General features: G+C 38.3%; 1 protein-coding gene across 1 annotated transcript in view; it reads left to right on the forward strand.

Moving 5' to 3' along the window:
* The first annotated feature begins 11,388 nt into the window (after positions 1–11,388).
* Positions 11,389–16,095, forward strand: part of RNF144B (ring finger protein 144B) — an 80,789-nt gene continuing 76,082 nt past the window's right edge. Inside the window, exons 1-2 of the mRNA XM_085571523.1 lie at positions 11,389–11,482; positions 15,577–15,624. The gene's annotated coding sequence lies outside the window, so the exon portion shown is untranslated. The remainder of the gene's footprint in view (positions 11,483–15,576; positions 15,625–16,095) is intronic.

Below are 16,095 nucleotides of genomic sequence, written 5' to 3' on the forward strand. Positions count from 1 at the left end.
AGCATTTAGAAGGAAGAGCCTGGGAACTGTGCACATATGACCTGTAGCTCCCGCAGGCGACAGCCCGAAAGAGCTCTGCTGTGGACACCAAGGAGAGTGATATAAAACGGCCCTTGCCTTAATGTCCCATGCACTTCTCACTGTCGAGCTGTGCTCACAGGACAGTTTCCAGAGCAAAGCATGGCAAGGACAGAATTTGACCCGCAGTGAATGCTCACTCAGTTACTGGCCTCCTGCTACCTTGGGGAGAGCGTTGCAGTGAATAGTGCGTGGATGTGCCAGCGAGCTATGCAAATGTTATGTAACTCACACTTTGGAAAAAGAAACACTGTCCATTCATTCATTTATGCCTTAAAGGTTAAAGTCTGTAAATTTCTACTTGACAAGTCCATAGGTATTTGTACAATTAATTTACAATTACACATTTTTGAACTTACTATAAATGGAAAACATTGCTGGGACTATTACTACTTTGAACTAGGAGGAGTTTACACTTAGACCGTCCAGTTGTGCTACAAAGTGAAACTAGTGGTTTTCCACACACATTGTATATAGATATTGGCAACCTCTATTTAAAAAAATCCACCAAAGAGCCGAAGATGAGAAAAAGGAAAACACTGTGGCTTTCTCATGATTTAAGGTGATCTTGGTAATAACTTGTCTTCCTGACATGCTATAATTCGATGCTGTCCAGCAGACAAGAGGCTTTTCTTTCTCGAGAGAGGTCCTCCCCCCACAGCCGCCCGGCAGCGGTGGGACGCACCCGGCACCGAGCCTTTCCGCCGCCGCGCTCGGGACGTGGAAAATGAATTTGTCCTTTGTGGGAAGCGGCGGCGGCAGCACCGCCTGCAGCTGCACACCCGGGGCCGCCAGCAGCAGCGGCCTCGGCGGCCGGAGCACCCCCGGTCCCTGCCCTCGCCGCCAGCCCCCGGGCCGGGAGGCAGATGCGCGACGCGGCAGAGAAGCTGCGAGGGCGGCAGGACCCGAGCGCGGCCCGGGGGCTCGCAGCAGCTCCCCGGCCGTCTTCCCGTGGGATACGACCCTTGGAGCGCCGCCCGCCCCGCACCCAGAGGAAACACGCGGCCAGGTAAAGGCAGGGAGCGGGAGCGGGCGCCGGGACCGGCCGCCCCGCAGCGCCCGTCCCGAGCGGCTGCCGCGCCCCGGCGGCGGGAGGCGCTGCACTCCCAGCGCCGCCGCCTCGCTCTTCCCCCAGGGGCCCGTCGGCGCCGACCGGCACCTGCAAGCGCGGAGAAGGGAGCTGAGCCCCTTCCCTCCTTCTCCCGAAGCTTCCCCACCTCCGCCGTTCAGGCGAAGAGGAGGTGAATGCTGGCTCGAGGCATGTGTGTTAATTGCGTTACCTTATGCAAAAGAGACGAACTTTTAAAGTTAACTGGAATTTGCTTTGGGATTTGCGTGGGGTTCCTTTCGACTGGAAGCTTCGGAATGCAAGTATGCTCCGGGGCTAACATAATGGGATAATGGCATTTAGTGGGGGTTTCATTTTGCATCCTTACAAGCAATATTCTGAAGCCTAATTGAGGTTTCATTTTTATTTTAAATAACATTAATTTAAGCCTGTTCTCTCTGTAATTTTGACAGTTTTGAGTTGTTTTTCATGTACGTTTTCTTTAGGTGTGCTTTGCTACATGTAAGGTGCAAGTGCAACACTACAAAAGCTTCTTAGCCTTGAAAGGACTGCTGATGTGATTAAACTTCACACTTTTCAGGTTCAGGACCCTGGTGTTTGCTATGAAATACATAAACTAGATTCAGAAGCAAATATTAAAATATCCAAGTGTCCTAGTCCATAGTTGAAACAATTACATTTATTATATGGAAAAAGAAATCCCAAATGAAGTGGTTTAAATGTTTATACATCTGGCTGTAATGTTCAATCTACTTTAAAATTCCATGTGAATTCTATATTAAGCATGTCTTATTTTTAAATGAATGTAATTTTACACTGAAAATATTCATAGCATATTAAAGCAATATCCATGACCTGGCTTTGACTAATAAAAGCCATAAAGTTCAGTATGGAAGAAAAGCATTTATCCTGATTTAACCTCTGTATCCTGGGTTTCTAGGCATTTCTTCTCACAAACTATGTAGTTATTAATTGACCCTTGCAGGGCTTTAGGTTTAGTGAAGTAAGTAAATGCCAGGTGGCCAAGTTCTGTCCACAGCTACTTCAGACTTTACACCATGGTAACATTATTTGTTTCAGACCTGTCACCGCAAATTTACCTGACTGTCACTGGAGCCTGAATTTCTTCAATAGCTTTTGTTATATTTTGTTACTTTGCCAGCTCAAGTCAAAGTTTTTAATACAGGATTTGTATGTAAATTGGATAATACACAGTTTAGTTGATTCCCCTCTCTACTAGGACTTGCAGAATTTGAAATATGCTTTTAGTAGAGACAAGAAACCACCGTGCTGTTTTGTATGGCTATAAGCTTTCAGTCCTGGTGACTTTTTAGTGGAAATTCTGATATGACAGAACTAAAGGTTTTAGGGAAACTATTTTATGTGTATGCACATAAATAAACTTGCAAAGTTGAGATAAGAAAGGCTTTTAAAGTGTTACAAGAATTCCAGCAGTGACATTCTGAAAGAGAGGCAGTTTAAATATGAGAAGCTCATATATTCCTTTCTGGTGGCTGGACTCAGAGGCTTCATTGGTTTCTGCATCTGGCTTTCTCTTAGTGTGAGGTGGGTTAGGACACCAAGGAAAGTTGCATGAAGCCTGTAGAGAGCTGTAGGGGTTTTACACACGACAGAAAATTTACTGTTTTGTAAGTCAGGTCTTGGTTTGTTCTTGTTCTTTGTTAATGCATATTTAAGGGGCCATCTAGGTAAAGTTTGTTTTCAGTATAAGAACCTAGAAAGACATATTTTAAACATTAAAGTATGTAAAGGGGACATGCCTCATTTTATTTATTATACAGAAATTTGATATTCAAGTATGAATGAATGGAAATGGATTTTCAGTCTTACTTAAATGTTGTTACAATACTTTTAAGTGGAAACAAATTTTATAACACTTACCTGAAGTATCAATTTTGATAGCAGTAGCCTTATTTTGGAGAAAATGTGGTTTAATACCTAATTTTGTATGTGAGACTTAACTGCTTGTTACCTGAAGGGGAAATGAAAAGAAACATTCTGAAGTTTTTGCAGAGCTGCAGCCTAATCTAAACATTATAGAAAGGTTAGAAGTTTTAATTGTAGTTTCTGTCGCTATATTTCTCTACCCTGTTGCCTTTTCATTTATCATTTTTCCAAGTAAACTTTAATTGATATGTTTTATTTAGAGTTTGGAGCATGATAGATTTGTCCTGACATGCATACATTTCAGTAATTCCAAGAGGTATCCATATGCAGTCATGATTATGAAAAACCATAAAAAGGGAGAGTGCATTTAGGCTGAGAGGACTGAATCAGTCACCATTCTTTCCCGTGGATATACTGGCTGAAGAAGCTCATCATTCTGAAATGTGCCATTGTATAGTGCATTCAAATGATGTGGCAAGGTCTGAAAGCTGTGAAAATAATAACTCCTAACTAGCAGCTGTGGACGTGGTGATAAAAATTTCTTTCTTACCAGAGCTTAAAATAAAGACTGTGCCTTGGTAATTACCAGATAAAGCAATCTGGCTTGCAGGAATTATAATAGGTAAGAGAAAATTCCCCATGTTAAAACGTGAGGTGGATAATTTTGCTTGTAACAAGTAGGAGTGAAATTCAAGGACACTCATTACTTTTGGTACGATATAAAGAAATTAAGATGCTGGAGTAGGAGTGATTGGAGATGCTGCTATGCAAAAGCTGGAGCCAGTTCTGCAGAATTTCACATCTCCCCAAATTTTACCCCTAGGACTTCAGCCATTCCTTGTAGAGGAAGACAGTGACTTTAAGCCACTGATCTTGAATGGCTGCTCAGCTTTTTCATTTTTTTTTTTTTCTGTACAGAAGAGAAGCATGTAGTTGTAAATTTTATTTTTCCTTTTTTGGTATTTCAGTTCTTTTCTCATGATGATAGCAGATACATTCTGAAGTCTTCCTAGTATACAGTAGTGTATTTACATGTGTTGATGGATTTTAGAAAACATTTGCTCAAAATTTAAATATTTTTACCAAATATTGCTTAATTCTTCATCTTTGAAAAAGTGGAAAGGCTTTTTCCATATGGAACTAGAAGACAAGTAGCAAGTCCTATGTGTATGAATCTGACAGTTACCTCCTGTGTCATCAAAGACAAATTACGAAGGTTTCTGTACTTGGGCTTTGTAGGTTTAATATGGAGTATATAATTAAAGATTCACAGAATATTCTGAGTTGGAAGGGACCCACAAGGATCATCAAGTCCAGCTGTGAAATGAATGGCTGATATGGGGATTGAGCCCACAACCTTGGTGCTGTTAGCACCATGCTCTAGCAGGGATATTCTGAAGCTCACTCAAAAAGTAAAATATTGTGTGATGCCCCATGAATGGTAGCTGTGTAAGTTCTCAAAATGGACAATGGAATTGTACATTGTATTTTAAGTCATGCCTGTAAAGTTGGGCTAAGCCTTTCTGGTCAAAATACCCAAACACAAGAGTATCCACTTACATGGAAATCAGTACTTTAGTATCCTATTTATTTTGCAGATGATATCAATACACTTTTTTACTTAATGAAATTCTGAAAATTAGATTTCTCTGTAAAATACTTCAGTTACAGCAATCTCTGTACAGGTGAAAAGTATTGCAAGGATGTCACAGAAGGCAGAATTTGAGTACTGAATTGCCTGAAGATGCCACTTCTGAAATGTGGACACTACAAATACACTTTCCAGGAATAACATCACATTGCTACCCACAGGCATCCATGGGTCGTTGCTTAAGCTTTTTCCAGAAAATGCACAGACTAGCTAGGTAAAATTCTTAAACTAGTTGGAGTTTGCCAGTTAGTGTCTCTGTGTGAAACCACCTCTAAAACACCAAATTGGACTAGTTGCTCAGGTAAAGACAGTGTTTTTTTCCTTGTTATTTTGGTTAGTTGGGATTCTTTCTTTTTATGTCTTAGTAAAATGAGGATTAACATAGTATGAATACTGTTTAATAGCAGAACTGGAAATAGGCTCCAAGTCTGCTGATTCCTATCCACACTGTGTGGGCAGTGGAAAAAGAAAATGGAAATTTACATCTTTCCTGAAAGTCAGTAGACTTTCAAGCTGTACAGTCCCATAAGACCTTTAATTGCTAACAGGAACAGTTTATCTGGAAATGGTTCTGATGCCCATTCTGTCTCCTTTGGTGGTTTTGCTGCCTATGAAGCAGCAGTCTCGCTGTGCTCTACAGCTTGGTGTGTTAAGATGAAATGCTGGGTTGCCATCCATGAAAGGCAGCTGGGATTCAGGACAGAAACCCAGACATATACTGGATATAAGCTGATGACTTTTCTCTTCCAAGTATTATTTGCTGTATTTGTGAATGTGTATGTGTTTTATGATGCATGGTTTGCTGGCACGAAAACTGTAACACGATTATTTTCTTCAGTTTTTGAGGGTGACTTTAAAACTTTGGCTGTTTGTGCTTTTCAGGATTCCAGCTCAAAGCAACCAAACATCTGTTACTGTAGGTGCCCTATTTTAGGGCAAAGAGGTATTAATAAGAGCAAAGTATGCACAGGCCTGATGTCTCCTGTATTCTCACTCACACATTTTTATGTACATTGTGAACAGGTTTTAAGGTAGATCTTGAAATACAAAATTAACTTCAAAACTGGTATTTTTTTTTGAGGTTGCTTAAGATGGGACATTATTTAGAACATTATTAGAACAAGTGTTTCACTTAAATCTTATTAATGATCCAATATCCACAGATAAAGGCATTACAATAATTTTTAAAGATTTACGAATTAATAAAAAGACCTTGGGTTTGTTAATTTTCTGCAAAAGTTTCTGGGGTGTTTCAAATTTTACCCTATGGTTTTTATATAAATAATTTTACAAGACACTTCAGAATTTTTGTTCTTACAAAACCTTTGTTGATGCAGCTATTTTTATTATTTTTTCTGTTTAGAGAAAGGTGATACATATTTTAAAATAAATATCCCAGCTTCTACAAGTAATTATTTTATAAATAAGCTAAAAGTCTTCAATACTGGAAAAAATGAGAACCAGCAAACTTATCAAAATCCTGTGATTCTATGAAGTTATCTACTGCTTTTTGGAACAAAACATGCATCGTTATATAGACAAAAGTAGCTTTGTAGAGTAGAACATAGTCTCATGTTTTTTGATCATTCATTCCTGGTGCTGAAGATTAATGCACAAAACTGAGACAGAAGTAGAGATCACACAATATAATGCCTGTGCCTTGACTTCAGTTGAGTTTTTTGAAATAAATTAATATGTTATGTTCTTGTTATAATAGGTGGTAGTCTGTAGTAGCTGCTAAGTGGAAAGTTAAGTAAGAATTTTCTCCATAATTTTATGTCTGAATGTTGTCTTTGCGTATTCACAATTTAATGAAATATTCTCCTTTCCCGGTGAAAGTTTTATGTTTGGTTTTAGTCCAGAGGTTTACTATCCTGGAAAGCTTATGGGAAAATACTTTGGCTGGTTTTGATTAAAAAAAAAAAAAATGGTATGCTTTTCCCATTTGAAATGTAGTTGGAGAAAGAGACTGGTGTTATAGAAACACAACTGTATAATCTGACAGTTTTAGCCTGGCCATTTCTTATTGAGAGTTTAATTACTTTGGAAATAAATAATTGAAAAAGTATTTTTAAATTTTGGTGTCTGTTTCTAGTTTACTCTTAGCTGCTTTATGCTGTATTGAAAGACTTGCATGCTGGTTGCTATGGTTTGGTGAGGCTTGTACTGCTGTGCTCTTAGACTGCTGTAAATTAGTACAAATTAATAAATACCTACTACACTTGCTGCTGCTTGGATGGGATGAGGCTTCCTTGGATGCTTAGTTAGGCCTTAAGGGAAATACTTAACACCCACTACGTAAAGCAGTTTTTATTACTTATAAGAATTAGACTTTTTAGTGGTGGATTGCAGATTGATTACAAGATCCTTGGTCACATGTGAGTTTTGTAACCCAAACACTTTTATGTGTTTTAAGATGTCTGCGTCTCAGAAACAGGTCCTGAAATCCCAGTGCTGGAAGTACCTATGAGAGTGGTTTCCTGATTTGTTCACCAAATAAAGATGGATTATTCACATACTCAAGGTTTCTACAGTTGTATGCAGGATTGTAGACCTTAATAATGTAACATAGATGACATCTCTGTAATAGGCTTTAAAGCTTTATATAAGAGGCTACTGTTGAAATATTATAAGTCTGGTTGTTCTATTACACTTCCTATTTTGGGCTTTAAAAGTAAACATGTCCAAAACACTAACAATTTACTTAATTTTCCTTAAAATTTGCTATAAGATCTGTCAGGTCCTAAAGCCTCATAAAAACTTCGCAATGTTTTAACGAAGTCCTGGATGTAGCAATTGTGAGAGAAGTCTTTTTGTCCACGGTAAATTGCAATCTGATGTATCCTATTACTGAAGCCAGCTGGGAGTGTACCCAGACTGAGTGATTCAATTGCAGAGTTTCTGTGTGTCACTTCTGACTTGTAAATGTCAGTTAAATTTGTAAGTTTAAGCCTCCATCTAATCTGCAGCAGGCTTTGCTGTGAGGGAATGCAGATGCTGAAAAGTGAAACAGGATCTAGCATTAACTACAGAACTTAGGGCTTATTAAAAACAAATGCCATGGCTCTCATCAGAGTAAGAATTTTGTTATGCTGTGGTTATTTCTTATGTAAAAATATATATGTAATTTTCTGTTTTTTTCTTTCTTTTTTTTTTTTTTTTTCCTGGTGTGTTTAAGAGGTGACTTCGCAAGGTAGAATTTGGCCTGCAGTATGCATCAGAATGGTCAATAATTCAGGGGTGGTATTATATATATATTTTCTTAGAAGTCTGAGTGTTGTTAGATTACATGTCTTTTGTGTGTTTCATTGACTAAGCAATTATCCTTTAGAAAATGCATTCACCTTTAGTTTTCCAAAAAAAGTTTTGCTTGTCTTTTCAGAATATTTTTTACTTTTAAACTTTATTGGAAAAAAACCCCAAACCCCAGATATGTGACCTTACTTGGCACAGAAGGTCACATATCTTGGCTTACCATCTGGTTAAGTAATTCATTTGAAAAATGAGCTAGGCAACAGAGCAATTTTTTGTCATTTTTGCAAGTGCCTTACAAAAATACTTACTTGAAATATTTTCACTTCACACTTCTGCATAGCTACCTTCCTGCCCAGTTCTAAACAGTCCTCTGTCTTCACTGCATTTTCTGTCTCAGAAGAAATGAATAGCAGTCTCTCAGCTTGCATACATAGGAACATTCAGGAAAAAAATATTCTAGATTACTGCATAAACATTCTTTATTTTTAATTTGAGATAACGTCAAAATTTTATCAATTAAATCACATTCCAATCTGTTATGGGTTCTTTTGTTTTAAAGTGACTTTTGTTTGTGAATTCTGAAGTAAATTAAGTTAAATTTACTTTTTGAGTGAGTTAAACAAGAGCATTTTACCGTTGCTTTTAAACTTTAGTTATGATTTAACTAATACTTTTTAAAAGCTTTTTGAAATTAATCTTCCCAAAAGTTGTGGCTAATAAACTCTTTTAAGTTGTGCTATGGTGATTGCAGAGATTACTATGTCTAGTTCTCTGCTCTGATCCTCTCCTCGGTCTGCTGGACAAAGAGCAGCAGAACAAGGTGGGTACTTGTTGAGCAGCCAGGGTGGTTCACAGATGGTACACAGCACAAACTTATATTCAGAGAAAGGAAATAGAAGGGACTGTGAACTGGGGAGGCACGAGGCATGGACAGATTGCTTACTGTGCTGCAGCAAGGGTCATCTTTTGCAGAAAGTGGGCCAGGCAGCAAAACGGGGTAACAACTTCACTGTTCCCTGGCATTTTCAGGTTTTGGCAGAACTTGCATCAGTAGAAAGAACGTCTCTGTAAATGATCCGTCTACAAAAACAAACCGTGAAATAGGAATGTGCTCTTTCCTGGAAATCTGTGTTAAGTTAAAATGCACAGTGGGGTGGTTTTGGTGATTTTTTTTTGTTGTTGTTCTGTTTTTGTTTTGTTTTTGTTTATGTTTTACTGATACTGAAAATGCTTCTTCCAAGGGAATTTACTGGGGAAAAAAGCAGAATGTACAAAGCACGCATTGCTCCACACTGACTGTAGCTTTGGGTGTTACTGAATATTCTTGTTCAGTGTAAATTATACTGAATCATAATGCTCATTATACTGGAGTGTTCAGCTCATTGCATGTGGAAGTAGTCGTTGGGTGTTTGAATTTGTACTATATACTCATACCTTCAATTAATATTGAGTAATTTCTTTGTGTAGATAAGCTGTAAGAGTCCTTTTCTTTATTAATGCAATTCTTGAATGTATTCTTGAATATCTTCCCACACTTTTCAAGCAGTACAAAAATCTGCTTCTCATGTGGACATTCCTGATTCCAAAGGTCCTCACACAGTGAAACTGTGGAAGAGAACTGGAGAAACTGTGTAAGAGGAAATTTTGAATGCAGTTACTGGTGGGAGAAGGCAAGCTTCCTTCTCTGGAGTTATGATTATATTCTGTACAGATTGCTTTGGATGAACATGTGGAATCTTTCTCATTTATATAGTTCTTGCTGGGGATACTGACTGCTTTTCAAACCTAGTGTGTAGTAATGCATATTGAGCTTCTTTATAACCTATAAGTAGTTACACATCACTTTCTTCTCCTGTAATTTAGACCAAATAATCTGGAATTTTCCTGGTACTAACCTGCAAAAAAATCCAAAATATGCACCCTTAAACATTCTTGGAGCTTCCCAAACCAAATATTCCCTTTTGATTAGTGAAACAGATCATGTTCTTTGGCATGGGTTCTGCTCCTGACCTCAGGGAAACAGTCATGAAAATGAATTGAAACAGTTCAGAGCAGCTGGAAGCAGCTTCTTTGGAATTACTACTAGGTGTTGGTTTCTGCATTCTTCTGAGGATACCTGGTTTTGTCCTTGGGGTTCTTCCGTAAAGGGTTAATAAGTCATCTTCATAGACTTGCAACTATTTCTGTTCTATATTTTGCTCATGTAAATTAAATGTTTCATGCTTGCAGCATATTGGGACTTCTAAAACTTGTTTTTTAGAATGCAGATTTTTGCTTACTTGTATTCTGTAGTCATTGAAGAGCTGATTACTGGTCTATTTTGCTTTCTGTGTTGCATTTTATTCAGGCAAATATAGTATAATATGGAAATTTGTCTATATTTTTTTGTGTCAGTTTTCAGATACATTTGAAAAAGAACTGAAGTGTTTCAGGATATTTTAAAAGCAAATCTTTAAGTAATTGAAAAAATGAATTAATTGATGTTTATAGCTGATGAGGGGAGGGGTGGACAAATGTTGCATGTACAGTTATTGTATGTTTGGTAGTAGATGTCCAGCTCCTTTCAGTACAATGAGATGAAGATGGGAAGAAAAAAAAATAAAACCAGCTAAAGTGAAATTATTTGGTTTAGTTATTTATTAAAATAGTAGTGGACTGGGGAGAGAACTCCTGTTTATTTATTGCAAAAGTGGTGCTGCTTTAGCAGGATCACTCTGTCATTCATTGAACTGTCAGAAGAAAACGAACAATACTGGGGAGTGGAAGGATGTTAAAACTGTAGAACCCACTCAAACACAAGAAAGTTTCACATGTGCCTGACCATTTATCCATCACAAGGGTCTATGCAAGGATTACAGAGAACTAAAGTGCTGGTTGGTGCCTGTTGGCCTCACGAGGTGGAGCTCCTCTCCTTAACCTTGCTCTGGGCCCTTGGAGGAACTGCCCTTGTCTTCAACATTGCACAGAAAAACCTTCAGTCTGTGCTTCTGTCTCTGTCCTCCTCCTGGCCACTCACCAAGTGTTGCTGCTCTCTTTTATGCTACTTCTAGCATTTATTAGCCACTTAATTAACTGGATAATAGACATGGACCATTGGGAAAGGGATCAGGTTTTTTGTCATTTAGGGCTCTGCTCAGTGGCCAGACCTTGCAGATCACATGCCTACATCAGTACTATTCTGGCACAAATAGAAGTCAGAACTCTCTTTCTATTTGGGGTGTAAGATGAAATTAGATAAGTTTTAGCTTAAAACTATGCCCTGATATGATGGATATGATGCTGTCTAGTACAACTGCCATCCCCATAGGAAGAAGGGGATTTCTATTACATTTGTGTGCCAATTCTTATACTTCTTCTGTTCCTGGGGCAAGTCCAGTAAACTGGTCTGATGAAAATTGTTCTTCTTTTTTGGAGGTTGGCAGGAGACTAAATGTTCTGACATATCAACCAGCAGGATGGTCTTCGTGGTTGCACAAGTTATCCCCAGCTTCCTGGTGGAGATGAAGCTAAGGAAGAGAGAGGTGAGGGGGAGCAAGGCAAGTAGGGGCTCGTTTTTCAGGGGAAGCCCAGGGCTGCACCAGCCTTGCAACTATTGGAAGGTGTTTGAGTCATATTACATCTAAATATTTAAATATTTAAAATAACAAAGTACAAATTTGAGTAGAATTTCTGTTGAGGGTATGTTTCTTTCTGTCCTCACAGTTCTTATGACTTTTGAATTCAAAAAATTGGTCTTTTGTCATAAAGGGAAAACTTAATAAGAATTAGACCTATTTTGTCATTAACAAAACAAACCACTGTTTTAATTATTTTGAATGCTTCTGGGGTTTTTTAGCTCTTATGAAATGTTTCTCTTTTTTGTGTGTTAATAAAGTCTGTGTTTATAATCAGATTTTGCAGCATCCTCAGAGATTAGCTGATTTGGGTCTTAAAACCAAATGTGAAGTAATATGAATACTAGTTGATTGAATAATTTTATTTACTGGATAAAACGTTAGATTTTTTACACAGTATACATGGACATATTTTTATTAGCAAAACAAAATAAGTTACAATTCTAGTATCTCCTTAAACCTGAAACTTATACTTGCTTGTGTTTAACATTTGAATACATTGATTTTTTGTTACACATGACTCAGATTCCCACCAGCCTGCTAATTGTGTTAATTTACAAAAGCTGTAAAAGGCAGGCATTAAAAAAAGTCATAGAGTGTGCAGAGTGCCTTTCATCACTGATTACATGCTCATTACCTCTGACTCTCCTTGTGTGCTTTGTCTCCTGGTTCTTTATTCTCAGGAGACACATGCGCGTGCTACTTTGTCCTGAATTGCTACCTGGGAATTAAGGGAGCTGTGATGGTCCTGTTGTCCATCAGCTAAGGAGATCCAGCTAGTGAATGAAAGGGTGCAGGAATTAATTAAAGCACAGGCAGAAGCTGGACTGGCACAATGTGTAGAGGGATTGAGAGTGTGCATATGGTGACACCCTTGGGGTGGCAGGAGGGAATTAAAGGCCCCTGAAGACCTCCCTCATCCAGGATATTGGTGTGTGTGGATTTACTGAGCTCCTGCCTCTCTACGTCCATCTTCTGAATGAGTGCCACCGAGCACTCATCTGTCATTTGCCTATTCATTATCTGTTCTCTTCCCTTGGCCCTATGACAGAAGAATTTGGGATAAAAAGCTGTTAGTTCAAACTCAACTCAGACAACCTGAAGACATTAACAAGGGAAAGGGGGGATGTGTTCTGAGAAAACAGTGGGTTGTTTATACACTAAACATTATTTTAGGTTTAGGACTACTGCTTGTACTTGTGTAGTACATGCAACACCAACTCAGCACATTTGTTGATGGCACCAAAGCTGTGTGGTGAAGTTGACAGGCTGGAGGGAAGGGATGCCATCCAGAGGCACCTGGACAGGCCTGAGAGGTGGGAGTGTGCAAACCTCCTGAACTTCATCAAGGCCAAGTGCAAGGTCCTGCACCTGGGTTGGGGCAATCCCGAACACAGATACAGGCTGGGCAATGAGTGCATTGAGAACAGCCCTGTGGAGAGAGTCAGTCTAGGGGGAATTGCTGGATGAAAAACTGAATATGAAAGCCTATTGCACTCTGGGCTGCATCAAAAGAAGCGTGATGCATGTTGAGGCAGGGGATTCTGCCCCTCTGCTCTGCTCTAATGAGACCCCATCTGGAGTGTTGTGTCCAGCATAAGAAAGATGTGAACCTGTTGGAGAAAGTCCAGTGGAAGGCCATGAAGACTGTCAGAGGCCTGGAGCACCTTCCACATGAGGCCAGGCTGAGAGAGTTGGGGTAGTTCAGCCTGAAAAAAGCTCTAGGGAGATCTTAGTCTCCCAGTACATAAAGAGGGCTCAACTATGCCATGTGAGCCACAGATATTAAAGTACACAGTGAAGTTTTGTGGAGCTGGGCAACTTTCAGAACAGTTGGCTTTTCCCCTGCTACTTCTTCATTAAATAAATAGTTAAATGTATATAAAGACTTTTACAAAGAACACTTTTAAAAACTCCCAAATCCTGTTGCCTTCCCAGTTAGGTTTATTTTAGAAGAGAAAACTTGCTGGTTCTAATGTATGGAGCTGAGTTCTAATGCTTTTTTTTTTTTATTATTATGTCAATGTTAGTAAATCTGACCTTTGAAGGCACCCTAGAAGTTTGAGTGTATTTTTGTAGGAAGGACAATTACAGACATAGTAACTGCTTAAAATCATGTTTTGTAATATTATTTAAATATTGGTGATTTATGTGCCAAATACTGATTCTCATGTGATATGTTACCATGAGGCACAATGCTGTAAATGCAGGGAATCAAAACTGAGCTTGTCTAAAGTCTTTGCACAGCTGCAGGCAGCCTCTGGACATGTGCTCAGAACTACACTGCTGGACCAGGAGAGCAGCCACTTCTGAGAGGTGAGCACTCCAGCTGCCTCTGGAAGGTCCAAGAGTTTGTCTGCTTTCCTGGCTGTTTACTATTATGATTTGCTTTGAAGCCCTGAATTTTAATTCACACCATTCTTAATTCTGTATAATTCAACCAGTTTCCAATGTGAGGCCTTTGAAGGACTGGTGGCTGCTCTCTTTAAAGCTTTCATAGCTGGAAGTGACCACTGAGTACAGGGCTACAAACTGATTTTTTCCAGGCAGGATGATGGCTGTAGCATCTACTGCCATTGTGCAGCAGCTCCCTGCTTTGTTCTGGGTTCCACAGAATTTGAAGGAGCTTCAGTTTGAACTAGGAGTTCAGTTCATACTTGACTTTACATGAAACAGTTGTAAAACTTTTAATGTCTGACTTTTATTTCACTTGAAATGGGTTGAAAGCATCTCAGGCAAATATATAAATCTCCTCATCTTTCACATGTAATGTTAACAGGCAGTTGAAGAGATCAATGTAAAGTCTTATGAGATCCATAAACCTTTTTGATTGCAGAAGGAAAATGCATTCATTTCTGAAATCTCTCTGAGAAGTGGAAAAGAAAAGCAGGTCATTAATCCAACGTGGAACAGAAAGTGTGAAGTTACAGCTTGCAAATTATTTTTGTTCAATGTACTATTAAAAGATGAAGATGGAAGCACTTGTAACCTTTGTAACTACAGAATTACAGTTCTTTTTAAAGCATTTGCAGAAGATGGGTATTCATGCTATGGTTTTCAATTTTCAGATAAAGAAAATATGCTTGCTTACTTGGGTTGACCTTTGCAGAGTCATCTCTCAATAGGGATCTGTAGTGCATGCTTTCTTCCTTACCCTGACCTCTTTTCAAGGAGGAAAAGAAAAAATGTTGAATGAATTTGATATTTTGTGTCTTTCTCAGGAGATAGATTAGTTGATAGTTTTGGCTATGTCAGGGTGAAAATGAAACCATGTGTTTGTGACAGTTGACCTGAGAGCAGCTGTCAAACATGTTTTTGAGTCATGAAAGTATTTGAAAATGTTCCTGTCAAATAATGGCATACAAAGTTCTTCCCTGACCTTGGAAATTATTACTTGTTTTAACAAAATGGTCTTGTGGCATCTCTAGTTTCTGTGAATTAGGGCCAGTAGGGTTATTCAAAATTAATCTGTATTATCATTAATATAATAAAACAATCTAATCCCCCATGTCAGAGCATCATAATTAATTTGTTCTAGTGTCAGTCTGCTTTCTTTCATGCTGCATTTCATTTTCTAATGGAGGTTACAGGAAGAGAGAAATCATAACAGGACACTGAGAATTGAACCTTAATTTACATGGGAAAATATAATAATAGTAAAGTAGCAGTAAATTTCCTTTGGGAAAACAAGGTTTTCTTTGGTGCTGTTGTTCTTGGTGAAGTTGTATGCGCTTTGACCTTGTCATCACTGACCTCAATAGAATAATTTCATAGACTTAAATTCACTACAGGATTTAATGTATTTTCTTTTTTCTTATATTCCCTAGATAATTTTACTGATTTCATAGGAAACATAAATTCATTTACTTTAGATAACCAGCTTGTGCTAATGCCAGGGTGTTATGAACGTTTCTAAAGCTTTTGCAAAAATGTTCTCTGAGTTAAGTGAATTAACATTTTCATTCCATATTTAAAATAATTCACACTTCTTGTTCTTACAGTGACTGCAACACAGAAGTATCTTTTCAAGTCCTAGAAGAAAGAATCCTGTAAGTAAACATATGGGAGTTAAGACTGTGTTACATATTCTATATTCTTCCTAATGGACGAGTGAACAAGAAGTCACTATGTGGCTTTTTGTATGTCCAGCTTGCCTAACAGAGCTCAGACAAAGGCAGATGTTATGCCTCCTAATCCTGTTAATTTAGCAGTGATTTTGATTGCACATAATATAACATTATACTGAAACAAATTTAATAGTGGACTTTGAAATAACATCTTGAGGATGAATATCAGTTTAGTCAGAGGGCACGTCTTTGCTACCAAACTTTATTCTCAAAACTTTTGCACAGTCTTTCCAAAAATGAAGAAATTATAGAAATCTAATATTTTTTTGTAAGAGTGTTTAATATATTAGTTTTATCTCACTGCAGCATTACATTTCTAGCCCTTTTTCAATTGCAATCATGCTGTGGATATAAGAAACTACAACAAATCATGAGAGAAGAAAGAATCAAATA

The sequence above is a fragment of the Lonchura striata genome, chromosome 2, assembly GCF_050655825.1.
Source record: "Lonchura striata isolate lonStrDom1 chromosome 2, ASM5065582v1, whole genome shotgun sequence".
Lineage (NCBI taxonomy): Eukaryota > Metazoa > Chordata > Aves > Passeriformes > Estrildidae > Lonchura > Lonchura striata.